The 26,106-nt window shown below is 47.9% G+C and overlaps 1 protein-coding gene across 1 annotated transcript in view; it reads left to right on the forward strand.

Annotated features, from left to right (window-relative positions):
* Nucleotides 1-20,515, forward strand: part of OGFRL1 (opioid growth factor receptor like 1) — a 130,810-nt gene extending 110,295 nt beyond the window's left edge. The window contains exon 9 of the mRNA XM_074991073.1: nt 20,424-20,515. The gene's annotated coding sequence lies outside the window, so the exon portion shown is untranslated. The remainder of the gene's footprint in view (nt 1-20,423) is intronic.
* Nucleotides 20,516-26,106: the final 5,591 nt, after the last annotated feature.

A 26,106-nucleotide genomic window follows, 5' to 3' on the forward strand; every position in this document is an offset into this window, starting at 1 on the left:
CAGTTGTCAATCAGTTTGGAGTGGGAAAGTCGACAATCAGACTCATGTTGTTGGAAGTGTCCAGCTCCAGAAGTCCATGACTCGAGGCAATGTGTGAAATTGTGGATGGCTTTGCACAAATGACTTCCCTAACTGCGGAGGGTTGAAAGATAGCATACATATTCCACTTCTACCACCAGATCACACAGCCTCTGAATATATTAATTGGAAGGGGTATTTCTCCATGGTTATCCAGGTGCTCATGGATCACCATGGGCATTTTCATGGCTGGTCGAGAAAGGTCCACAGTGCATGCATCTGTTAGGACACTGGCCAGTTCAGGAAGCTATAAGTAGGGACTTTCTTCCCAGACCACAAGCTCATGGTAGGGGAAGTCAAAATGTCCTTGTTATCCCGGAAGATCCAGCCTATCCCTTAATGCCGTGGCTCATGAAGTCACACACTGGGAGCCTTGACAGCAAGGAGTAGTTTAACTATGAGCTGAGCAGGAGCAGAATGACTGTAGAATATGCTTTTGTCCATTCGAAGGCCTCCAGTGATGTTTGTATGGAAAGCTGGACATGGCCATGCCCTGCACCCTCGATAATATTTGTGAAGACAAGGGTGAAAGCTTTAATCAGAGCTGAACTGCTGAAGCTCTGCACCTGGAATCTGAGTTTGAATAGCCTGAGACCAGGGCTATTAGCGGAACACAGCTCAGGGCCATAAGGAAAAGGGATGCCCCAAGGCAGCAATTTGAAGCTGAAAGTCAGTAGTATTTGTTGCCATGCATGGGAGTGCAGTGGCTGCAGTGCTAGTAGGTAACTCTGACTGGTTCATATGATGCACTTGGTACAAAAATGCCTATTGCTTTGCTGGTGTATGTTTGCTTGTTTTCATGTAATGAACTAATGATTGTTGTCAAACCCAAGAATCATATTTATGAAAAACAGCAAATGTAGAACCCCCAGGCATCATGACACATCTGCAGTTTGTGGGAAAGGAGGCAGGGAAGGGAGGAGGTGAGGCCTCAGCATGTTCGTGGATTTGTGTATGTCCAGGTATCGTAAGCAGCTGTCCCCATCTGATGGACTTTGTAATGGGTGCTGCAATTCAGCAGGACTAAGCTGTCTGGGGTGGGGGTTGAGCTCATTTGGTGTGGGTGGGAGTCTGAAGGGCTGGACAGCAAAGGGGAAAGTGTGGCGTACGGTGGGTGCTGACTGGGGACGGGATGGTGGCCAAAATTTGTTGGCGGTGACAGGGTAGCACATGGAAAACAGTTTTAGGACACCACTGTGGGGCGAACAGTTTTGGAACTGCTCCATCTGCAATAACAGCAGCACCAGGATCGTAGCAGCATGGTGCTCTGTAATGCTCAAGAACTGCTTGTGGTTTCGTTCTAGCACTCGGCATTTCCTTTCCACCCCCTCCTCTCAGTGTCCCTCTATTCCTTCAGTTCTTTCTTTTCTGCAGCAGCCTTATGTATAGTATCATACAACAATCCCTCTTACTTTTCCAGGGCCAATTCATTGACCATCAAAGCCCTTTAGCCAGCGACAGCAAGGAAGGCTGGGACCCCGGGCTTAAACCTGTGAAGCCAAAATGCAACATTTTAGTGAGGGACCCTTGTTAACACTAGACAGAGCACTGGCACAACCCAGTTTAAAGACAAGTGCTGTTCACATTCCTGTCACTGGCCCAGGGTGAGGGCACCCATGACACAGGACCCTCACAATGCTAAGTTAACCAATGGATCAGGGGAATTCATTGGTGCAGAGCCTTACTGTAGTCTGGACACGTGTGTCTATAATCAGTAATGTCCACGCACTTCCCTCAGGCTGGGTTCGTCATGAGAGATATTTCGCTGTGGAGGGCGAGTAGGATGGCAAGGGAGAGTCCTCTGCGTGACTGCAACTTCTAGATGGGGCAGTACATGGCTTGCCTGTGTGCGGCGATGGTTTGCCCCTCCCTTACAGCACAGTGGTGTGGGGGTGTTACCCTTAATGGGACAATGAACACAGCCGCTCCATCAAGGTGCCTGCAGCGGTGCGTTGCCCAGCGTCTGCATGACACTTTTGATGAGCTCTTTGAGGCCGATTACCATGAAGTGAGAGAGTCCATCCAGCCCCTGTTCCACATCTGATAACCCTATGTCTTGAGTAGCACCTCCCAGACCCAAGCCTGCTTTCCGCAGCCCTCCCACCCCCAACAGCTCGATAAAGCGCCTCCAAAAATAAAAGACACCAGTAGGACTTTCTGTTTCTCCAATCAAACCTCCTTCTATTACAGTTCCTAATTTTGATGACTTGATGGAAGATAATTTGGTAATATATCCAGCTGACTCCTTATCCAATCCTGTTTATTCCCTATCACCAGTGCTACTGTTCAGACCACTGCTGAACAACTATCACCATATTATTCCAAGAGAGTGCAAAAAAGGGTGACGTCCCATAATTTATAAATTGTATAGCTAGTGAGTTGTCATTGTGGGGCAGAATAATCCTTTAAGATTTAAGTGTCTGCAACACAGCATCTGCAACTTTCAATTCAGTTATATTTTATGTTAGCCATGTAAATGTCAACATATAAATATATTTGGAAAGTATTTTTAAGTTGGGTGGAGGAATGTAATTTCTGACTGTTTTAAACGTGGGCACTCTGCACTCCTCCATGCCCAGCGAAAAGCCCAACTTTTGTGTTTGGTTTCACTTTTGCTGCCAGAACAATAAAGCTACCACAGCAGAAATACTGCTGTATTTCTATCAGCTTCTCTCTGTGTCTATCTGGTTCTCTGCTGTGTACAGATATATCACTTATCTTTTCACCCCATGTGTATATGATCCCACAGCCTCAGAACACTTGGATAAGGTCTATTAAAAGTTCATTTCTAAACTAAGAAGATTTGAAAACTCTTCGACCTAAGCAGTAACCCTGACAAGCTTATTCCATACTGTGCACAATTGATTTTTATCCTAAACTGAATGTAATTTGTTAAGATATGGTACACAAAGAAATTACAGTATAAACTCTAAACCATCCATCAATTTCAGTTTAATTTATTTTTAAAAATAACTTTATGGGTTAACTCAGCAGGCAATAGAATTCAGAAGGAAAGTGCTTGTGATGCAGGGAGTCCCCTTCATGCACTGATTTTCATTTTTGGTGAGATGAAGTTTGAAATTAGATTCAGATTACAAATTACAGCTGTGTATGGGCTCCCTACTGCTAGCCACAGAAATGCCCAGGTTCTTGAGGATGAACAATTTTGTTACCTGTAATAAGGCTTCAAGAGCCTTATTTCCCACTGGTAGAATAACAGGTCTGAAGCATACAGTGAAGGAGTCAAGCATTTGCTCCTTGACTTGATCAGCAGTCGGGGTACCTTAAATTCAGAAGTACAACAGCGATGGGAAGAAACACAGTTATATGGTGAGTTTAAATTAAACCCAAAACTACAGCTGCCCTACATTCTTCAGTTCCTCATGATCAGATACTGAAATTATATTTTTGATTTTGCAAAAACATTTAACAATTGGTTGATGCAATATATATTACCTGTGTTTCAAATACACTACTGATCTCATGTTTGATCCTGGTATTTGTTCTAGGGTACTGTACAAATTCAGAACAAAACCACAGACCCTGTCCCAAAGAGCCTACAATTGCTCCTATAAAATGGAGGCTATGGAGACAGACTGGCTCAAGAGTTTATCTGTATCAGAGTGCAAGGCAGAGAGCAAATACTCCATCTAATTGCACAGCTCCTGTTCCTCAAATTGCCTCTATCTACAAATCTTGCATAATTCTAAACTGGCAAATATACTGCATGTCTTCCCAAAAGTCAAAACTTAATTATTCATACTCTATGGAAAAGAACTTTCAAAACCATGTGTAACCGCACATCTAAACTGTCTCATGGTACCTGCCATAATGATACGCAGGATGAACCTCTCTAATCTGGAACTCTCTCAACTGGCAACATCTGTAATCTGCCATGTTTTAGATAGCCACATGACCACTTGTCTTGGGTGTGGCCAAGTTTCTTGTTGTCCCATGAAGTGTGTGTACAGCCACCACTCCTGGTTCTCAATGTTTTGTGCTGTTATTTAGCTCTAATTTACCCTTAAATGTCTTCTAAGAGCCCAGTAAGCAGTAGCAGTGCTGGTAATGTGCTAGAAAATACTGCCCTCCCGTGGTGTGGCAAATTCTCTTGTCTAGCATCAGTCAGGTCCTAAGGGTGCTGGATGAAAGTGGTTTAACCCGTATTTGCACATGCCATTTTATGAAATGTAAACTTTGAACTGCAAACTTTGGAGAAAAAGATTTTTTACGGAAAAGCAGGGTTAGAAGGGAGTGAGCCATGAGATTGAAAGAATTACCGAGGGATTAAGCCAACAGCTAAAAACTGCAGATAATAAAGGGAGCAAATTCATAGTGAAAAATTAGTTTAAAGACCATGTATTTAGAAAGCAGCAACATAATGAGATAAACAAAATAAAAATGGTTACAGAGAACTGGGTGATTCAGGGGAGTGATAATAAGAAACTGTGTACTGTGCTTTTACCCTCTCTCTTATCATTCAAATAGGTCTTGGGTTGCGAGTTACTGAAGATTACTACTACCCGATGTCTGTTCTTTGAACTTTATGAAGTTAGTTGATTACTTTAATGCAGTTCCTAGTGGACATGTCTGTCTAATGAAAACTGCTGTCATAATAGGCATCTTTTCGGCTGTTCCACAGAGACCCAGGGCTGAATGGACAAAGACTAAAGAAGCCACTCTGATCTGGTTCATGGTAAAATGCTCAGTACTATGGGGAGAAATTTGCCCCTCTGCTACATGTGTTAGAGAGCTTTTGTAATATAACATTTACATGCCCAGGGCTGCCAATCCAGTGTTTTTCCATGAGTACTAACAAAAACCAAAACAGGAACCAATAAATGGAAGGTGAAGCCAGACACTGAGATTTGAAATTAGACACATTTTTAACATGAAACTTTGGAACATGCTACTAAGGGAAATCATGGCTTCTCCATCTCATGATGTCTTCAGATTGAGATGGAATGTTTTTTTCTGGGAGATCTACTTTAATCAAAGGCAGGTTAGACGGTTGGTAAATGGTGAAATTCTATTGCCTGTGTTATACAGGTCAGACTAGATGATCAAATGGTCTCTTCTGACCTATGAATGTATTAATCTACTAGATTTCTTTGCAAAGGGTTGTGAAAATAGCACACTAATAGTGATGAGACATATCAGTTCTCTGGTTATAGTTTAATATAAGACAGACAGAAAGCCATCTGCGATTTCATTTTTATGTGACACCTCTCAGGGCTAGAGAAAAGCAAGTAGCAATGATTTCTTACTGTGGGGGAGACTGTAATTTGATACACAAAGTTCATAGCAACAACCAACAAAAGGTCACCTTACTATTATCTTTGACCTTATTGCTACATCAGTCAAATGGTTATTTCTGCATCAGCCAAAGCACTGATACCATTTTTTCATCCGACATAATACCATCCTTCACCATTAACGTCACCCCACCTTCCACTTTATCGTATCTATCTTTTCTGTAAACTTTGCACCTTGGTATTTTTAATCTACCCTCAGTTCCTTGGTTTAGCCATGTCTCAGTAATATAAATGACACAGTACCGCTCCCTCGAAAGATATGCCTTGAATTCAGCAGTCTTGTTATGTATGCTTCTAGCAATGTACATTGCAAGAGATATTTCCTATTTCAGTTTCCTTTCAGCTATCTCTCCTTTCCTTATCATTATCCTTTACAGTATTTGTGTACAGTCCTATGGAATGAACATCCTATGGGCCGGATTCTGATATGACTTTACACTGGAATAATGCTATTGATTCCTGTATTTACTAGAGTAAGGATAAGAAGCAAGCTCTGTGTCTCTATATTTCTATCTTTTTCATTGTTAATGTTTTAAAACACTACCACATTACCTCTGCTATGTTTTGTTCAGCTGCAGCCCATCCGTCCCCCACATAACAATATCATGTAAAAATGATACATTGCATATATGGCTCCAGGACAATACCAAAATCAGACTTGGGGAAGGGGAAAAAAAACCCACAGAGAAAGAATATGTGCATTATCTACAAGGTGACAGAAAGGACTTACCCACGACACAACCTCCAAAAATTAAACTGTTCAAGCTTCAGATTCATTATTAACATTGCCAAACATTTCTATATTATGTTACATTTACATGACACTTTTCCCAACACAGATAAAGCACATTCCCTTCCCTAAAGATCTTCAGTCTAAATAATACAAGAGGAGAGAAAGGATGACAGTTCACAAAAAGAGAGTGGGAAAATCACTGACTGGGGAAGGAGGAAGGGGAAAATGATAGAAAATTCTTCTTTTTTTTTTTTTTTTTCAAAGTATTCATACAGCTAAGGAACTCAGCATACTACAGGAGTTAGAGCAATAGGGGAAATGAATTGGTAAGATCATGTTTGCATGGAAATGGACCCGAGGTGAAAGCAGGCTGGCGCAGGATGTTTCTAAATGTTGTTAGGTATGGCCTACTGGCAAGAATCCACCACCGGTACTGAGACGCTCATGGCCGATGTTAAAGCACTGCTCAGACAGCACTTTTATATCACCGCCCCTTTTGGTTCCCCTGTCCCCCTCAGCAGCTCTGCCAGTGGGGTCTAGCAGCACTGTTGTCGCAAAGGAGCAGTAACGTTACAACACTGCCACAGGATGCTGAGACCCTACCAACAAGGCAGATAATGGTGCATGAGCAAAAGGTGAAGCATCTCTGGGCCCCAGCTATTTAAAAGGGCCCAGATCTCCCAGTCACTGCCACGCTGGCCAGGAGCCCCAGGCACTTCAAATCACCATGGGAGCCCCTGGGGTTCCTGTCTTCCTCTGCTCCAGTCCAAATGTACCTGGATATCTAAAGAAAGGCAGCAGTGTGCATGCCCAAAGGCAGAATATTGGTTGCCTAGGGAGCTTTTACAGTGAAAATTTAGGAACATAGTTTAGTTGCCTACAGGATTAAGCAAAATAGAGGATTTAATGAATAATCTGAAATAAAAGAATAGAAAGTCACACACGTCTAATATCAGACAAAGAGTTCTTGAAAATTCTGTGGAAGGATGTGATTCCTCCATCGATGCACATGAGAGAATTTAAATATATTCCTGATGTATTCCTTCTCAAGTCTGGGCCATGTGATGGGTCCTTAAACAATGAGCAAGGAATGGATATATCTCAAAACGGCAAATAAAAATAATTCCAGCAGTTTAGTAAGATGCACAGTGACATCTCAGTGGGGAAAGTTAAATATGAGAACTCTAGAAACATATGACTCCTCATCACTTCATCCTAGCAACTGATGTAGCAAGTTATGTCTATTTCCAAAGCATGTCTGATTAGGTCTTTTCAAAGGTCCTCAACCAGGCTTCCACTGGCGCTCACAGAAACACTTCTATTTTGTTCAGAACAAGGGCCTACAGCTGTGCCTGCCAAGTCATCAGGCAGTCAATGGATTTGGCTGGGATGCAAGTAGGTGGCAGTCAGGTGGCTTACTCAGTCCAACAGCTGTAAATGGTCAGTTGCAGCTTATTGCACGTGCCTGTTGATTCTCTGCATAGGTTTACACTGCTGAGTTTTCTTGATGAAACTAATGGCAATACACAGAAATCAACAAAAAGAAAGTCACCAAAACACATTTGCACTTATTTGCTCCTTCTGTCGACAGATTGTGTCCGTATCTAAGCTCCCCTGTTGACAGTAAGTGCAATACACTGTGCATATTATTTTGCGCTATTGGAAGCACACTGAGTGCATATATGAGCTATAGGAAATGAAGTAAATGAAATCACAGTATGCTACTCAGTGTCTCACACTGTTGTAAACAAAGGAACATCCAATTATTTCATTACTTTCATCTCCCTGCAACAGAGCTATCTGTTTTTATTCGTCATTCCCGAAAAAGCAACGAAGCACCATTATTAAGGCAATAATAGTAAAAAAGTAGTAAATAAAAAGAATTCACTCCTGGTTTAAGTCAGGTAAATTTACCAATGTGCTTAAAATCAGGCACGTGCTTAAATGCATTGCTGAACTAGGGCTTTAAAGATGCAAAACACTTTAAGCCAAACTCTAGCTGCCCCAGCAGGACATTATTGAAGGATAAAGAGGGCACAGTGAGTTCTTTACATTTCTAGCACACTAGCACTGACAGTCATAGAGCACGGGCTGGTCAGGGAAGTATTGGTTACTAATGACACCAGCAGCATGACTGGGGAGCGGGCACACATTCGCCCGGAGCAGTACTGAATTAGTTGCAAAGATTATTGTCACTGCCTAACACGTCTCCCACCGTGTCTGACAGGCAAAACTTTACTGCCATACAATGTTGCTGCTCAGCCTCAAGGAACACTTCTTCTCCTCCCAAGGTTGGCTCAGGTCTATGGGAGACACGTTGATGGTGGATAAAGCAAAACAGTCGATAGCTAAAGTATCATGACTATTTAGTTCCATTCCAGTATCACTTAAAGTTCCCCAGTCCTGGGATTGGAGATCCATTGTGCTAGGGGCCATAGAAGCACATAGCAAGGCTTTATTTACACCACAGACTCATGATCAGTACAGCTACACCAGCAGAACCCCTGCTGGAGCCATAGCTGAAGCAAGTAGAATGAGTTCTGCCAGTGCTTATCTATACCACCTCCCCAGACAACAGTTGCTATATTGATAGAAGCACCTTTTATTGGCATAATATCTACACTGAAGTTCTGCCAGAACAGCTCAGCAAAGGGTATGTGTACATGTGGAGTTTTATTCCTCAGTTCTACTCCCACCCCCAGGCCCTGTTGCACCCTCCCCTGCAACCAGCAACGATCAACCTGCTGCCTGGTTCCCAGGTCCCCGCAGCTTGGGGGAGCCGGGAAACCAACCAGCACTGCTGCACCTGGCTTGCTGGAGGCAGGGGCCAGGAGCCAGTTACAGCAGGGAGCCGGGTGAAGCAGCGCCAGTCACTTTCCTGGCTCCCAGAAGTGGCGGGGAGCTGGGGCCCAGGTGCAGTAGCATCACTCGGCCTCTGGAGGCTAACGCATCCAATTCAAAACACGGCACTTCCACACCAGCCTTCTTCCAAACTGTTAAATTCAGGCTTGATGCTACACCCAGCCGGTTTCAGTGATGTTATGATATCAATATTAGTGCTCCCTAACTTGAGCTAATGGTATTTACAGTGAGGACTGTAGCTTGGTACAATCGAGCTAGCTGCCTTAAATTCGAATTTATCTGGTACTGTAGATGCAGCCTTAGATTCCATCTTGCCTTGTGAACAGCAGGAACAGTGGCTTAAACTGGAATAGATGTTTTCTTCCTGTCAGAGTGAGTTCTGAACATTCTGTTGCCTCAGACTCTTCTCGCCAGTTGGAGATGATGCAGTGCTTACACGATGCCGCCCATCCCAGGGGCAGTTATGTGAGGTCAGGTTTTCTCGTAGCTACGGCATCAGCAAGGAGAATTCCATGTGTTCCTGAAGTGACAGTGAGTGAAGGAAAACTGCCATCGTCGTCTTATCTACAAGTTCCTGTTCCATCTTTCTTACAAGAAGATCATTGAGAGGGCAGGGGACTGGACTAGGTGACCTCCTGAGGTCCCTTCCAGTTCTAGGAGATGAGTATCTCCAATTTTACTCTTTTGTGTGTGGGCGGGGGGGACATGCACGTGTGCAGGGGGGGTAACTCAGTGGCTTGAGCATTGACCTGCTAAACCCAGGGTTGGGAGCTCAATCCTTGAGGAGGCCATTTAGGGATTGGGGCAAATAAATGTCAGGAATGCTGCTTGGTCCCCCTAAGAGGGTAGGGGACTGGATTAGAAGACCTCCTGAAGTTCCTTCTGGTTCTAGGAGACGAGTATCTCTGATTTAAAAAAAAAAAAAAAATCATCCCTCAAATTCCTCATGTCCATCTGTCCAGAGCATTTCCCACCTGTAGAGAACATCAGCAGCAGCTAGAGCTCCCCAGTGCTCCTCCCTAAGGGCTTCAGACCAGCTCAAAGGGCACCAATCCTTGGCATCAGCATCACATATTCCAACTGCTTGCAGCACCTAGAAAGAGCAGGAAAAAGGTTTCTATTCAGGGGTTTCTTTCCTATTGCCAGAGGAGAGCCTCATTTGGGCCTGAGCTACATGTTCTTTACCTCAGTCACTGGTTCACTGGGTTTATTTGTTGTTTAGTAGCTTTTGGGGTTCATTGGTTAAATGCTTGTGTCTTTTCCCTGCTCTGCCTAATCTATGTACCTTATCTTTAAAACTCAGCAACCCTTATTATATATGAACTACTTGATCCTGCTTATTTATTCTTTTGTATTTTCAGTTGAGAGTCACTTCTATATGCTGCACAGTTTTATATTTTTCAATCTTCAATAAAAAATAATAATCGGGGTAGAGGGAATGAACACCATGTAAAGGGCTTTGAAAGTGCTTGTGTTCATTCTTTATCACAGGACCTTCAAAAGAATCATTCTCCTGTATTATCCATCAGCTACATATGTTTATTTTCCATTCCATGTCTCATCTGCACTGTGCCCAAACTCAGTGAGTCCATATTCAATTTGTCCAGATGCTGGGGGTATCAGAAATTCTACCAATAGTCAACGTTAGTGTCTATAGGTTAGAAGATTTGTTTAACTCATTTTCCTACTGTTTCTAAAAATGTTTTTATTTTAAAAAATCCAGTATATTTTGGAGTCTCCCATTCTGGCAGTATATTGTATCCTGGAAGTTGTTCCTGATGGCCACATCTACACTAGCAAGTTCTTTCAGAAAACCAGGCCTTTTCCTAAAGAACACGCACAACATCCACACACAAAATGCACTCTTTGGATCTGGGATCAAAAGAACGTGGCTCCTCCTCCTGAAGCCATCTTCCGCTCCTGGCTCAGGAAGAGCGCCTTCTTTTGAAAGACTCTTTCGAAAGAAAGCGTGCGTAGACATTCCATGGGCCCCTCTTTTGAAAGGGGGGGGGTCCTCCATGGCACCAGTCTGCTGGGACATGGAAATGCCCTGGCCAAGGCTAATAGAACTCTACACTTCCTGCATCCAGCCACCTTAAAGCCACAGGGGCCCCTGCAGACCCTGTGGCAGGAAGCTGAGGGCATGCTGGCAGGCAGCATGCAAGCTCAGCAGCCGCAAGCCCTCAGACCTCTCCCTTGAAGCAATCAGAGCAACCATGGCCGAGAACCAGCCACCTCGCAACCCCCAGATAGCCTTCAGAGGGGTCCCAGGAGCCTGCCCCAGCTGCCAGGGCACCCCCATGGAGTGAGGCTGAGCTGTGGGAGCACCTCACTCTGAAGATGGAGGTATCCTGTGGGTGATGGCATGGAGGAGGCAGAGCGATACTGCCTACAGCCGGCTGGTCACCGGTCTGTCAGCCTGCAGACACCCCAGCCACACATTGGAGCAGGTCCACTCCAAGGTGAAAGAGCTGCAGCAGGGGTATGTGTGGGCCAGAGATGCTGCCAGGCACTTGGGGGCAGAGCCAGCCACCTGCCCTTCCACAGGGAGCTGCATGGCCTCCTTGCTGGCATGGATGGCTCCACTTTCTGCCCCTGCTTTGATACAGTGGCCCAGGAGCCCCCAGCAGCACCAGAGGGGATGTCTCAGGATTATTCGGGACCCTCTGACAGCCAGACAGCTGGAGCCAGAGCCAGAGGCCCTGTCAGATGGTGGGTCCTCTGATGGGGTGCTGGTCATTGCCATCCCTCCAGGGACTGCCAGCCAGGCCTCCTCCAACATCAGTGACACTCCAGTAAGTGCCAGGCATGTTGCACATCCCAGGCCGGGGGATCGCCCACCCCTGCCACAGCTGGGAGTGGGCCAGCCACCCAGGCGATGGCACAACCCCTCACAAACCGAGGGGTGCACCCTAGGCATGCAGGCAGGCAGCACTAGCCCCCATGGGCAGTGGTGTGAGCTGCAGCCATGTGGGTGGAGGCTGGGAAGGGTTAGGCCGTGCCCGGCTCACCCAGCACCCATGTGGGGACACCTGTGTGCCTGAACACCTTCTCTTGCTCACTTGCCTGTTCCCCAGGGGGTAAGGGGGCCTGAAATGGTGAGCCCCAGCCCCTAGGCATCATGGAGGCCATGTGCATTGGGCCTGCCATGTGGGGCACACGTCACCACTCCCAGGACATCCCCCAGGGGTGGGGGCTGCTGCCTACAGCAAGCAGGGAGCACAGGAACCAAGGCTGGGCTGCAGGACTGACATGCCAATCTCTCTCTCCCCTTCCATCCTTTACAGCTGCACCACATTAAGGCTGGTCAAGCCCCAGCACGCCCCCCCGGGGCCAGGAACCCTAATCCAGGATGTCTGGCCAGCGAATCTGGGAGCAGTGGCTGTGGAGAGGGCTGGAGCACACTCGCAATCAGTGCCCAGTCAGGCTCACAGCCAGTGGTCATGTCACCACCCCTGGGATAGCGAGGCTGCCACCTCTACAGCTGCCATCCTCCACCAGACCCAGCTCACAGAGCAGCACCTGTGGCTGGACAAGGCTGACCTGGCCTGGCAGCGGGAGGCCTGGGCCAAGCTGATGGGGACTGCGGTCCATCTGCAGGGCCCTCATGGAGCAGCTAGCCCAACCTCCCACTCCCTCAAGACCCGCCAGCTGCTCTCCCCCTCACTGTCTCCCCTACTGCCTCCCCTGCTGCCTCCCCTGCTGCTTTTCTCCAGCCCAATCTCCACCCTGCTGCCCTACAGAACCTCAGCCACTGGCACTTGACCACAGTGGACCCTATCAAGCCAGTTTCTCCAATCCCTCCATCACCCTCTCACCCCCTGCCAAGCCCGAGCTCACTGCCCCTACCCCACACCCTACCACCCCATGGTCCCAGCCCCACCCCAGCCCCGATGGGAACCCTGGACCTGGGGTGGGAAGGGTGGATGCAGGCACCATGGCTTGCAGCCCCCCCCAGCCCCTCAGAGGGATGAGGGCCCCCACCTCCTGTCCCAGACCTCCCTCACTAAGTTCAGGTGCCCCACCCCCTGTCCCAGGCCCCCCCAGTGTTTATAGTTCTTTCCTGTATATAATTGTGATTATTTTTCCTGTTGCAAATGTCTGTTAGTTTTAATACATTGTTTTAAATGTATTAAATGACCCCATTATGGAGGAGGGCAGAGAGGATGGGCAGAAAGGGTCTGGAGGGAACAGGGTTGGGCTGCAGGCTGGAGGAGACCATGGGGTTGCCTGAGGGAGGGTCACTGGGGCCCATCGGCAAAACCCCCCTGTAGGGTCTCCGGGATCTAGAGCTCATCATGATGGGCCTGCTGGTCAGTAGCTGTGGAGGACTGGTTGTACCTGGGTCTGGCGTCAGCCACCCACCCCATGAGGAAGGTCCCATTTCTGATCTCTACAGCGTTGTGGAGGACACAGTACCCCCACCACCTGGGGGACATTGTCCACTCTGATGTCTAGGTACATGAGGAGGCACCTGAACCATGCCTTCAGGCAGCCAATAGCACACTCAGTGGGGTAGCATGCCTGGGTGAGATGGCTGTTGAACAGCTCCTGGGTGGGGTCTGGGTGGCCTGAGTATGGCCACATGAGCCAGGGCTGCTGAGGGTAGGCTGCATCCCCCGCCAAGCACAGTGGCATGGTGATGACCCTGAGCACGAGCTCCCACTGAATCTCCTCCCAGCCCCGACCTCCCCCCTGAACTCCCTGGGCCTCCCTGCAAGGCCATCTCTCAGACAGCAGGCCTGTGTCAGGGTGGGGCATCATGGTATCACAGGGTTACGTCTCCCCACTCTTCCCCCTCGCACCCCTGCCCCAGGCCCCTGGCCCCCAATGGTCCCCCTTGCCTGGCCTTCCAGTGAGATGAGTGCACCTTACTTTGAGGATGAAGGCCCTGACAGTCAAACTGCCCATGCCAACCTAGTTTCCCACAGAGCAGTAGCTGTCTGGAGTGTCCAGTTTCCAAATGGCAGTGGCCACGCACTTCTCCAAGATCAGGGCATCCCACATGCATATATCCTGGCATCAGAGAGTGGGGGTGAGCCAGCTTCAGAGCTCCAGGAATGTTTCCTTCTGCATGCAGAAGTTCTACAGATACCACTTATTGTCCCACTCACCCAGCACCAGCCAGTCTCACTAGCCAGAGCTGGTCAGGTTGCTCCAGAAGCACAGGATGGCCTATGGAGGGGGCCGCAGCCAGGTCCATGGTAGGTTGGGGTTCCCAGAGTCAGGTCTTGGCCACCGGAGGAGGTGGAGGGCAGCCACAACAATGGTGGTCAGCAGCCCAGCAAGGGTGATCATGTGGGTCTGAAGCTCCTTTTGGTCCATGGCTCTTGGCTGTGAGCTTCAGGACCACACACGGGCTTTGCTGTGCTTTGTGCAGCAGGGCAGACCTCGGCAGCATATGCAGGGAGGGGGTGTTTGGGAAGGACCCATTAAGACAGCACATAGCCAGAGCTGTCGGAGGGCTTGCTGGCCATGGCACCCTGTCCAGGGCATTTCCAGCCCTGTTCTTTTGAAAGACTGGCTGGGGCTGTGTGGCTGCTCTCTTTCAAAAGAGCTAATTGATCTTTAAATCCACTGTTTGTGTGTGGACATGATCCTTCAAAAGAAGAGCTCCCAGAAGAGATTGTCTGGGAAATCATCTTTTGAAGGATTGCTGTGGTGCAGACACAGCCCATGCAATGGAATTTACTGTGATATAATTACATGAAAGTTCTTACGTTCTATTTGTAAGTAATATAACACTTCATTGCTTAAAACTCCCATATTACCTAAATACAGTAGGGTCTCAAGATTCGCGAACTTAATGTTTGCAAATTCAATTATTCACGAGCAGCCACATGACTGCTTCCCCAGGGCTCCGGGCAGGAGCACCAGCAGCCAACCCTTCCCCCAGGGCTCTGGGCAGGAGGGCCGGCAGCTGCCACTTTCCCAGGCCTCCAGGCAGGAGCCATATTCCTGAAATTCAACATTCGTGAGGATTCTCTATACGGAACCCTCGTGCATGTTGAGAACCTACTGTAATATATTTTGTGTGCTTATAGTAATTGGCTTACATGCTTTGTATGAAAGAATCTTATTACTGAGATGTTCGATAGAACTATATCACTCTTCTTTTTTCTGATGGCTTAGTAGCTTCAGATGTGTAGGAATAACATTTTTGTTGCAAGAATATGATCTATGATTTAATAATTTCTAGATACATGACTAAAGCATCATTCTTCTGTTGGCTAAAAGCTTTGTCTGGAGTATATTCCCACTCCTCCCTCTTGCAGGCAAACTCTCATTTCCCCTCTATGCTAAGTTCATCAATTTAGGTTATGTGAAAGAAACCTATTAAATGAAACTATATCAATTCATGCTTTCCATTATTCTTTCCACAGTGGAGTGTATGACCCCAACACCCACTAAGGCCATCTGGCAAGAGGGTTACAGGAAAAATCCTGAATCTGCTATATATTAAAGGGTCATGTGTCTTGATAATCTATTTTAAAGTCAGGATCAAGGTGGAGTTGTCAGAAGAAAATGTTTATTCTCCTCTCTTAGGCTACGTCTACATGTGAAGCCAACATCGAAATAGCCTATTTCGATGAATAACGTCTACACGTCCTCCAGGGCTGGCAACGTCGACATTCAACTTCGACGTTGCGCGGCACCACATCGAAATAGGCGCTGCGAGGGTACATCTACACGCCAAAGTAGCACACATCGAAATAAGGGTGCCAGGCACAGCTGCAGACAGGGTCACAGGGCGGACTCAACAGCAAGCCGCTCCCTTAAAGGGCCCCTCCCAGACACAGTTGCACTAAACAACACAAGATACACAGAGCCGACAACTGGTTGCAGACCCTGTGCCTGCAGCATGGATCCCCAGCTGCCGCAGCAGCAGCCAGAAGCCCTGGGCTAAGGGCTGCTGCCCACGGTGACCATAGAGCCCCGCAGGGGCTGGAGAGAGAGCATCTCTCAACCCCCCAGCTGATGGCCGCCATGGAGGACCCAGCAATTTCGATGTTGCGGGACGCAGATCGTCTACATGGTCCCTACTTCGACGTTGAACGTCGAAGTAGGGCGCTATTCCGATCCCCTCATGAGGTTAGCGACTTCGACGTCTCACTGCCTAATGTCGAAGTTAACTTCGAAATAGCGCCCGACGCGTGTAGCTGCGACGGGCGCTATTTCGAAGTTAGTGCCGCTACTTCGAAGTAGCGTGCACGTGTAGACACAGCTTTACTGAGATAAATTAAGTAGTATAAGCTAACAATACAAGTAGCCATTTACCTTCAGAAACCCTCATAGATGTGATGTCAACAGGGAAGAGCACATACGAAAAACAATTAAGGGGGCATTATATCGTCTGAGTTCAGACAGTCAACTCTGGGGAGATAAGTAGAAGGGAAAGAAGACATCCCCAAACCTCTACCTTGTAAAGAAGTAGACAGTGGCAAGGTGGTCTATTGCCAAGATAGGGATGTGTGTTCCATCTCCCATCCTATTACAGTTAGGGAAGCCACAAACATCCACTGTGTCTTGCCCATTTCCAAGAGTCACTATCCTTCCTAGCAGAAGTAGTGGTAACCCTCTTCCACTCCTACATCTTGGAGCATAGGCCGTTGATGAAGTTTGTTGAATGTTCGGGCTGCTTGGATCACAGCAGCTCCGGCAGGATGTTTGCCTGTTCTGAGTTTATTCCCAACTGGCCAGTAGCTTTCATGGGGCTTTTGCCAATCATGTCTCATCTGTCAGGCCAGGTCTCATTTTGGTATTGCTGTGCCTCAGGGCTGGGGAAGGGACTTCACAGAGTTCCATGAAAGTGCCTCACTCATGCAAAAGTTCTGCAGCCACTGCTTCTCCTCCCCTAGCTGCATAACTTTGTGGTACTACCAGTTAGTGCTTGTTTCCCAGGCCCACAAGCAATGTTCGGCCATTCAATTTGTGGGACTGTCACCTGCATCTGTGACTTGCTCTACTCCATGGCTTCCAGGACACCTGTTTGAATGACATCACATTGTTCCATGACTATTCCAAATGCCACAGGATAATGCATGAGGTGTTGCAATACTCACAACAACAGTGTGCTGCTGAGCAGGCTCCAGGCTGGTCATACTGTGGCATCTACCTGGGTAACCCAGGCTTAAGAAATAAGGCAGAGAGAGGAAGGGAGGGAGGCAAGTTTATTATGGGAAGCCAGCAACACGTGCCCAAAATCACCCACAAAAATATTTTCATCCCAGAATTCCAATCAACTCTAGGAACAGTGGGATTACCACCCACATTGCATAAATCCAGAGCTGGCATTCAGCTAACACAACGTAGGACATTGTTTTATTCTAATGCATTGGATGTTTTTACATTTTTCCTATTTCATTTTTATTTAAAACAGGGCATCTCACAGCATAGTCATTAGCATCCCTCCTGTCTGTTGGTGTGATTTCAAAAAAAATTGAAAACATTATCTTCTTGTCCTCCTCTCCGATTTTTTCTCTGACAACGATTTCATGAATCTGAAGGGAATCCCAGAACACATTCATGTAAAGGCACGCATGTTGCCTTATAAAATTCTATTCATCAGTTGTTCTGGGGTGAATGCTTTTTCAGAGCAGTGACTATAATATCGCAGGTTTTCTTCTTCATTTCCAGCAATTACATTAAAAAGAAGGCAAATAGATTTTGTGCTTTGGTGGATAAATGTTAATAATTTTCAAGGCTGGAATAATCTTTTAGTAAGAGTGGGTCAGGCTGTGAAACCTTTCTCACAGTGATAAGCTATGACTCACACAAGTAGTCCCTCTGCCTTCAACTTGACAACCCTGAGCAAGGGGTTTGCAAACCAGCCTATTCATTGCAAGAGTCCAGCAGTTTCCATTCTGTGGGTCAGGACCTCAAAGTGGGCCAGGAGGTACCACTCAGGCTGTGTGCTCCCACCCAGAGTCCTATAATAACTTTGTTGTGAGAAGGGGTGGTCACAATGCAGTGAAGTTTGACAACCCCTGCAACAGTCCCATCACATTGTTATGTACACATAAAAGAAAAATTGACATTTACAGATCTTGCATAGTGTCAATGAAGATGAGTTAATTGACTCAAGCCCAGTATGCAAACTTCATTCAGATCTTGGTTTAGCAAATAATTATGGCATATATGTCCACAAGTGGGTCAGTGGAGCCATGCTTCTTTAATGTGCTATAACAGGAAAATTCATTGTGTTGTTACACAAGCTACATGTGCATTCAGCAAGGTATGTTTGGGGAATACACTAAAAAGAGGAATTATGGGGGAGAGAGACTCCCGCTGTAATGGTTAAATTACATGACAACAGCCAATGCTGCAATCGTGTAGTTACTCGCCTTGGGATCTCAGCATTATCTGAAAAATAATGTACAGCTTGTGTGAACCATCCTAGTTCTGGAATGCATCTAACACTTTACTGCATGGAAACAGGTACATGGCATCATCTGATATTTTCACCTGTTAGTCACATTTTAGAAATAGCTTTATTTGTACATCATGTAATTAAAATGTCAGACACAAGCCAAACTTTAGCCTTAAACTTGATGAAGAATTATTACTTGCTTGACAAAAAGACCAGACTTGGGGAGAATGTCTGTGTCTTTGACTGGCGTCTGTTTTGTTTCATTTTGTAGGTCGAGGGCTTATTTTTAGAAGTGGGGTTGGCTTGGAAATCCACTGTCAGGAGACAATGAGATCACCAAAACTCATTTCACTGAGGTGTTCAGCAGGTTGAAGCCAAGTTCTCTAACCTATTATTATTCCTACTCCAAGGCGGTGTGACAAAATGGGTTCAAGTAACCTAGGAAACAGCATTGCCAAGATACAGGTTGGAACTGACTAGCCCCTGACTGAATTTCCCCTGAAGTCAACAGTGGTTTTTTTACAATTTGGGAGCAAGATTGGACACTGAAGACAACACTATGAAACTTCTGTATTTTAGAAGATTTTCATATCCAGTCAGTCCATTAATAAGTACAATACAGTCTCAATCCCTTGTACTTAACTGCTTAGAGTCTGTGCTGGAGTACTAAATAAAAATATGTTATACTTAAATAACACCTTCATCTGGCCCAATAATTTTGCAGTTTCACATTATTCATAGTTCCAGGGATAGAATTCCTGGAAACATTACATTCCTGGCATCAAAGGGTCCAGTTACAGAGCCAATCATTTCTCTGGGTCTTCCCTCTGAAGTTCAGTGATATTTCTCCTGAAATTCTGCTTCTCATTTGCAAGTCACCTGTGTGAAGTGGGTGCTCTTTCTGAGTAGTGATTGTAGTCTCATCATGCATCCCCCTCCCCTGCTCCCCGCCACCTCTCTTTCTCTCTCTCATATATCTGTGTATTTGAGTTTCAAAGACAGTACAGGTACAGTAGCTCCTGAAATAAAATGACCTTTTGGGTGAAAGCCATTCCTTTCCCATCAGATCCTCACACTCTGGGAATCTTAATGGCTCTCTCTACTCTGTAGTTGCTATTCAAAGTTTTGGGTATCAAAGAAAGTCTGTTTGGGAAAAATGTGCACGTTGTGTTTCAGAGCTCTATGGGATTCCTGATTTTGCCATGCAGACAGACTTTGGCCCAGAGGACTGCAGAAAGGTGACGCTGTGCTTTGGGATAGGATGTTACGTAAGATAAACAGTCTGAGTGCTTTTCTCTGTGCTTCTTAAAGGACTTTCTCTTTAAAAAATGTAATTTGTGATATAGTTACACCAATAAATGCTACAGCAGTAGCAGTGCCTGGTGGACATCACATTTTACATCAAAAATATTTATGGCTAGTATACAGGAAATGTGGGAATTTGTTAAGCCCCTGGAATAGAGGAAGTGTCACTGTTCATATTAATAACAAAAGACTTCTTATTCCATTATATCAAAATAAATTCCAAGTTTAGAGGACCAGTCATGGCCAATGTAGCCTTTCACCTCAAAGTCAGCAAGACTGCCAAGCATACTATTCATCTTTAGTAAGTTATCTAAGGCCTGCTCTACTCTACAAAGTTAGGTCAATACAAGGTAGCTTACATCAATCTAACTGGGTGTATGTCTACATTTAAATTACTCCCATGTATGCAAATGCTTCATTATACCCCTGTAGTAATACCACCTCCCCAAGCATCATAGATCCACAACTGATATACTTAGATTGACTTAGTGCAAGTGTAGGCACTGAATTAGTTTTGTGAGTTCCATCTGTCCTCCAGCAGCTGCCCTAGAATGCCCCACTTGGACCACCTTGGTCACCCTTATGAACTCCACTGCTCAGGGGTCATGCAGACGGGAAACCTCACTCCTCCAGCCCTGTTCCTTAAAGCCCTGCTCATTTTTGAAATTCTTTTTTCCTGACTGTCCAGTTTGATGGGCACACATAGGTCTCCATTTTTGAGTGCAATTGCTCAGCTAACCATGTGAACTACCTGTTCTAGATGCCGTCCCATCTGGAATGAACAGAATCTCTCGAGCCTGTGGGGAGAAGAGGCTGCTCCCTTAAAGGGACCTCCCAGACACACTCGGCCTGCACAGCACAAGATCCACAGAGCTGACAACAGGTTGCAGACCCAGTGCGTGCAGCATGGACCCCCAGCAGCAGCCAGAAGCCCTCAGGGCCGTCTCCGAGGCAGGGGTTGCCCAGCTAGGCACTGCGCAGGAGGCCACCCAGCACCTCCTGGAAGACGAGCTCTCCTCCTCAGGGGATGAAGGAGCCATCCCAGACGATCATAGGGCCCTCCCAGCTCCCCCCGCACCCCCAGCCGGGCATGCTGCCAGCTATGGAGGTATCCTACCAGCACAGGGTGGTGGGCGCGCCTGGTCCTCGAGGAGTGGGACGACGACCACTGGCTCTGGAATTTCTGGATGAGCCGGCAAACACTCCTTGAGCTCTGCCAGTGGCTCATCCCTGCCCTGTGGCACCAGGACACTTCTATGTGGTGTGCCCTAATTGTTGAGAAATGGGTCAGCATCGCTGTCTGGAAGCTGGCCACTCCAGACAGCTACTGATCCATAGGACATCAGTTCGGCGTGGGCAAGGCCATCAGTGGGGCTGTCGTCATGGAAGTAAGGAGGCCCAGGAGGGGCACTGGACGAGACCCACATCCCCATCCATGCCCCGGAGCACAGCGGAGAATGCATCCTGAACAGGAAGGGCTACCGCTCGGTGGTCCTCCAGGCCATGGTGGACAGCCAGGGCCACTTCCAGGACATAAATGTTGACTGGCCTGGCAGCACCCACGAAGCCCGTGTTTTTAGGAACTTGGGCCTATGCCGCTGGCTGGAGGCGGGGACCTATATCTCCCAGAGGGATCTCCACTGTGCCCCTCTGCTTCATGGCGGATATGGCCTACCCTCTCCTGCCCTGGCTTATGCGCCCCTACACAGGCCACTTCAGTGCCAGCCAGGAGGGGTTCAAAACCCTCCTGAACCATGCACACCAGGTGGTCAAGCGGACTTTTGGCTGCCTCAAAGGCCACTGGAGCTGCCCTCTCACCCTCCTGGACGTGGGGCTCCCCAGCATCCCCCAGGTTATGGGCACGTGCTGCACACTCCACAGCCTGGTGGAGAGCAAGGGGGGAGGCCTTCGTGCAGGGCTGGCCTGTAGAGGCTGGCACAGCCTACCCCCAGCCAGCTGCCACCCCAAGCTGCCAAGCTGACCATGAGGGGATCCGGGCCTGGGAGGCCCTGTGGGCCCATTTCGACCAGGCTGTGGGGTGAGCACTGGTGGGGCCAACCTGGTGGGCCACTCACCGCCCCCACAACACACTGCTGCACCCTGACAGCACATGACAACACATTTTTGTTTTAAAAATAAACCTGAACATTATTGAAACCAACAAAAACAATGAAATTTTTAAACAGGAAGGGGGAACTATGTACATGGGGGGGGCAGCTACTAAAGGAGGGGTGTGATACGACAATTATTTACAATGGAGGGACCTATGTACAAAGGGGGGGCGGCCTGGGGGACCCAGTCCTTAGCCCCCTTCCCTACTGTCCAGCGCCCGACATGGAGGGGCACAACCCATGCCTGGGACGGAGGCCCTGTTGAGGCTGGGTGGGGGCTGGGAGGACTAGCAGGTATGGCCAGGCCGGCTCCTGAGCCCCACAATCCTCCTCTTCAGTGGGCTCCAGGGCAGGTGGAGGGTGGCTGGGAGGGATGGCAGCTGGAGCAGTGTGGGGCAGCATCCACTCGGCGATCTGCTCCAGGATCCCAGCGATCCACTCAAAGATCCCCATGAAGGACCCCCTAGGCCTCCTGGCGCCAGACCAGCGCTCACTCCTGCAAGTGGAACCGGCGCTTTGCCACTTGCAGGTGATGCTCTGACACCTCCACCTGGATCTGGAGGGTGGCAAGGACCTGGGGGGTCAGTGGACACCGACGGCTGGCTCCGCCGGTGGCAGGCTTGTCCCAGGGCCAGTCCCTGCTCCATCGCCTGGCTGCCACAGCTCAACGTCCCGGGTGGGCTGTTCAGCATGACGGACGCAGCACCAGTGCTGTCATAGCCCTCAGATGGTGTGGCTGCGGAAGAGCAGGGAAGAGTGAAGACGGCCATTAGTCTGGGCCCCAACCCTTGGTCCACGCTCCCCACCCCTCCACTGCTGGGTCCCCATCCCCCGTCCCCCGGATGATGGGTGTTGTGTCTCCGTGGGTGACCCCCTTTGGGGGTTCTGCTCCCCCCTACTCCCAGGGATGGGGTATGGCACTCTCCTGTGGGGCAGGTGCTGACAGGCTCTGGGGGCCGTGCCACTGCTGTCTCGGGGCCATGGTCTGGCTGGGCCATGATGGGCCGGGGTCAGCTGGATTTGGGGGGTTCCTGGTTGTGTCCCTTGCCCCCGCCCCTTAACCCGGGGGTATGCACCTGGGGTACATACCTGAGGGTCCACTCCCGCAGTCAGGGAACACCCGTCGGGTGGATGCCCTGCTAGAGCTGTGGGAGGGGAGGTCGATCAGGAGCCCCCCATCGCTGGAGCCCTCCTCCTCCTCTGCTGCCCTGGGGTGGGCTTCTCTGGGGTCCTCTGGGGTGTGGGCTCACCTTCAGAGCAGACTAAAGCTCCAGGGCCTGCTGGGGCTCCTTGGCAGAGGTGTTAAGGGTGGCCAGGGGAGAGGAGGTGTCCCAGGGGCCCAGGATCTCCCTGAGCTCCCTGTAAAAGAGGCAAGTGGTGGGGACAGCCCCAGACTGGCTGGCTGCGTCCCGAGCCCAGGCATAACCCTGCCACAGCTCCTTGACTTTACTCCTGCCATGGTCAGGAGTGCAGACAGGGTGACCCTGGGCGACCAGGCCCTCGGCCAGCTGGGCAAACGTGTCTGCATTCTGCCACTTGCTATCCATTACCTGGAGCACCCCCTCCTCACCCCAAAGCCCCAGCAGGTCCTGAATCTCGGTGTCCATCCAGGAGGGGCCCCGTCGCCTCTTCCCCACATGGCTGGGGAAGCCCTGGGTCTCCCTTGGTGGCGGTGTGCCCTGGGCGCCCTCCGGGGGCTGGCTGGCTGCCATGGGTGCTGGCTGGTGGATTGGGGTGTCTAGAGGGCAAGCAGGGTGTGCACGTGTCTGTGCTGCTGCCTGCATACTTTCAGCTTCCTGCCACGGGAAAATCCAGGGGCATCGAGCTTTAAGGCCTGCTGCACATGGCGACCATAGAGCCCTACAGGGGCTAGACAGAGCGTCTCAACCCCCAGCTGATGACCGCCATGGAGAACCCCGCTATTTCAACGTAGCAGGACACGGATTGTCTACACATGCCTACTTCGATGTTGGACGTCGAAGTAGGGCGCTATTCCCATCTCCTGATGGGGATAACGATTTCGACGTCTCGCCGCCTTACATCGATTTCAACTTCAAAATAGCCAGCTAATGTAGATGTGGCTCATGTGTTTTATATTCAGCTGCTGCTATTGTGGTTTTAAGTGTCTCCCTGCTTCATAGCTGGGGAATGCCCAAACCAGGGAAGGAGGGGCAAGAAAAGTACTCAGGGTGACATGTTCAGTGAGATCTTGCAAGCCAGTGCAGAACATGAGCATGGAGCTGGGAGGACAAACCCTGATGACAGTCTGGAGAGGGAAAGAGTAGAAAGGAGAATTGTTCAGGAGTACCAGCAAGTAAAGGGATACACCAGCAAGTAAAGCGAGATACACCTGGAGATTAATAGTGCTTCTCAAGCAGCAAGGATATATGCTGCAAACTCTGATGCACTTGCAGGTTAAGAAATCCAGATGCCATCTAGATCATCCCTACTAGATGTTTATCTATCCTTAAATATCTCCAATCAGGGCTATCCCTAGGCAATTTATTCCAGTGTTTAACCACCATGACAGATGGTTTTTCCTAATGTCCACCCTAAAGCTCCTTGCTGCAATTTAAGCCCAATGCTTCTTGTCCTACCATTAGAAGTCAAAGAGAACAATTTATCTCCCTCCTCCTTGTAATATCCCTTTAAATACTTAAAACTTACTATCATGTCTTCTCTTTTCTAAACTAAACATACCCAATTCTTTCAATCTTTCCTCAGAAGTCCTATTTTCTAGACCTTTGATCATTTTTGTAGCTTTTCTCTGGACCATCTCCAATTTCTCTAAATATTGTTTGAAATGTGGTGCCCAGAACTGGGCACAATACTCTAACTGAGGCCTGATCAGCTATATGTTTAGAAACACTCCTGATGACACAAGAAGTATAGTATGCACACATGCAAACAATTTACTAACCATAGTAGTGGTATACCAATGTAATTTAAGACAATATAGGTTTGTGGGATAGACATGGTGTAAGGACGTCAGCTTGCTTTTTGCTTGTAAATTATTCATGAAAGAGAAAAGAGTTTTTTTAAAGAATGCATTTTCAAAGCAGATTTCAGTCTGTAGATTCTTCATCTTGGTTATTCACTATTAATTATTCATCATGATCATTTCAGCTTTATCATAGATTTTCTTCTCCCTGATGGCGTGACTAATTTTGTCAGCAAACTTGCTATAAAATAAATCTATATGCTCCTTTGTACCATACCTTTATTTTTTTCTGCTCACTTCTTTCCACATTTTTCTTTTCTTCTGTATCTGACTCTTACTTCACATTTGGAGTGACTATTTGCCCTGCAATTAACTCCTCTCATCCCCTTCTCAAATGCTGTCTGTTTATTCCCTCTCTCTCCATTTTCCTCTCTGCCTGTGCCCTTTTTCATTCCTCCTTTCGTGACCACCACCTCCTCCTTCTCACATCTCCCTCTGTTACTTCCTGGTCTCTCAACCAAGGCCACAGAACTGAACTAGTTGGGGCTGGTGCTGTTTTAAGCAGGTGGTTGTACTTGATGACCTCCTGAAGACTCTTCCAACCCTAATGTTATTTTAACTCTTATCCCTTCAGCCTTGCAAAAGCAACCAGTGTGACTTCAAGCCATCCTGACAAGTGTCCTGGAAGCTGGAGGCAGCACCTCCTCCTCCAGTTCCTTGATGAGCTGGAACTGACCTACACATATGCTTTCTTCAGTGTAGTGAATCCGTAAGGAATCTGGGGCTCCCAGGACTTTTGGCACCTGAGTAAGTGAAATGCATGCCCTAAATGAACAGTGCTGCCACTGCCTGAGTTCTCTGCTTAGCCCAAATCCAAGGCCGTGTACATGTCTGTTCCCCCCACCCCACTCTAGCCCTGAGAGTGAAAACTTCTATTCCCTTATATCTCTTTGGCAGATAAATAGAGTACTCCCCTCTTCCTGGCTTTTGGTATGGCACGACTTCCATTTAAAAGTATTAAAGAATACCTCAATTCAATTTTAAATCCAGTATCATTGCTTACTAGTAGGGCTGATTTTGAAAAATATATATTTAAAGTGTTTATTACCAGCTACACTGTGTGGATGCCTTTATTGATCGTTATTGTACAATGGCCCAGCCTGCAGCATCCTCCTGTGGTAGGTCCCAATACACCAGATGTGTTTGCCTCAGTTTCTCTAGCCCAGTAACGCCATATCAGACTGTCTTGCCTCAGTAACACCTCTCCCCACCACCACTTTGGAGGTGGTTTAGCCTCAAAATAATTCTAATAACTTCCAACAAAAGTCCCAGACCCAGTCCATTATGTGGATGTAGTTGTTAAAATCCCACATAACCTAGTCAGTCATTGA

This window comes from Carettochelys insculpta, chromosome 3 (genome assembly GCF_033958435.1).
Source record: "Carettochelys insculpta isolate YL-2023 chromosome 3, ASM3395843v1, whole genome shotgun sequence".
Taxonomy (NCBI): domain Eukaryota; kingdom Metazoa; phylum Chordata; order Testudines; family Carettochelyidae; genus Carettochelys; species Carettochelys insculpta.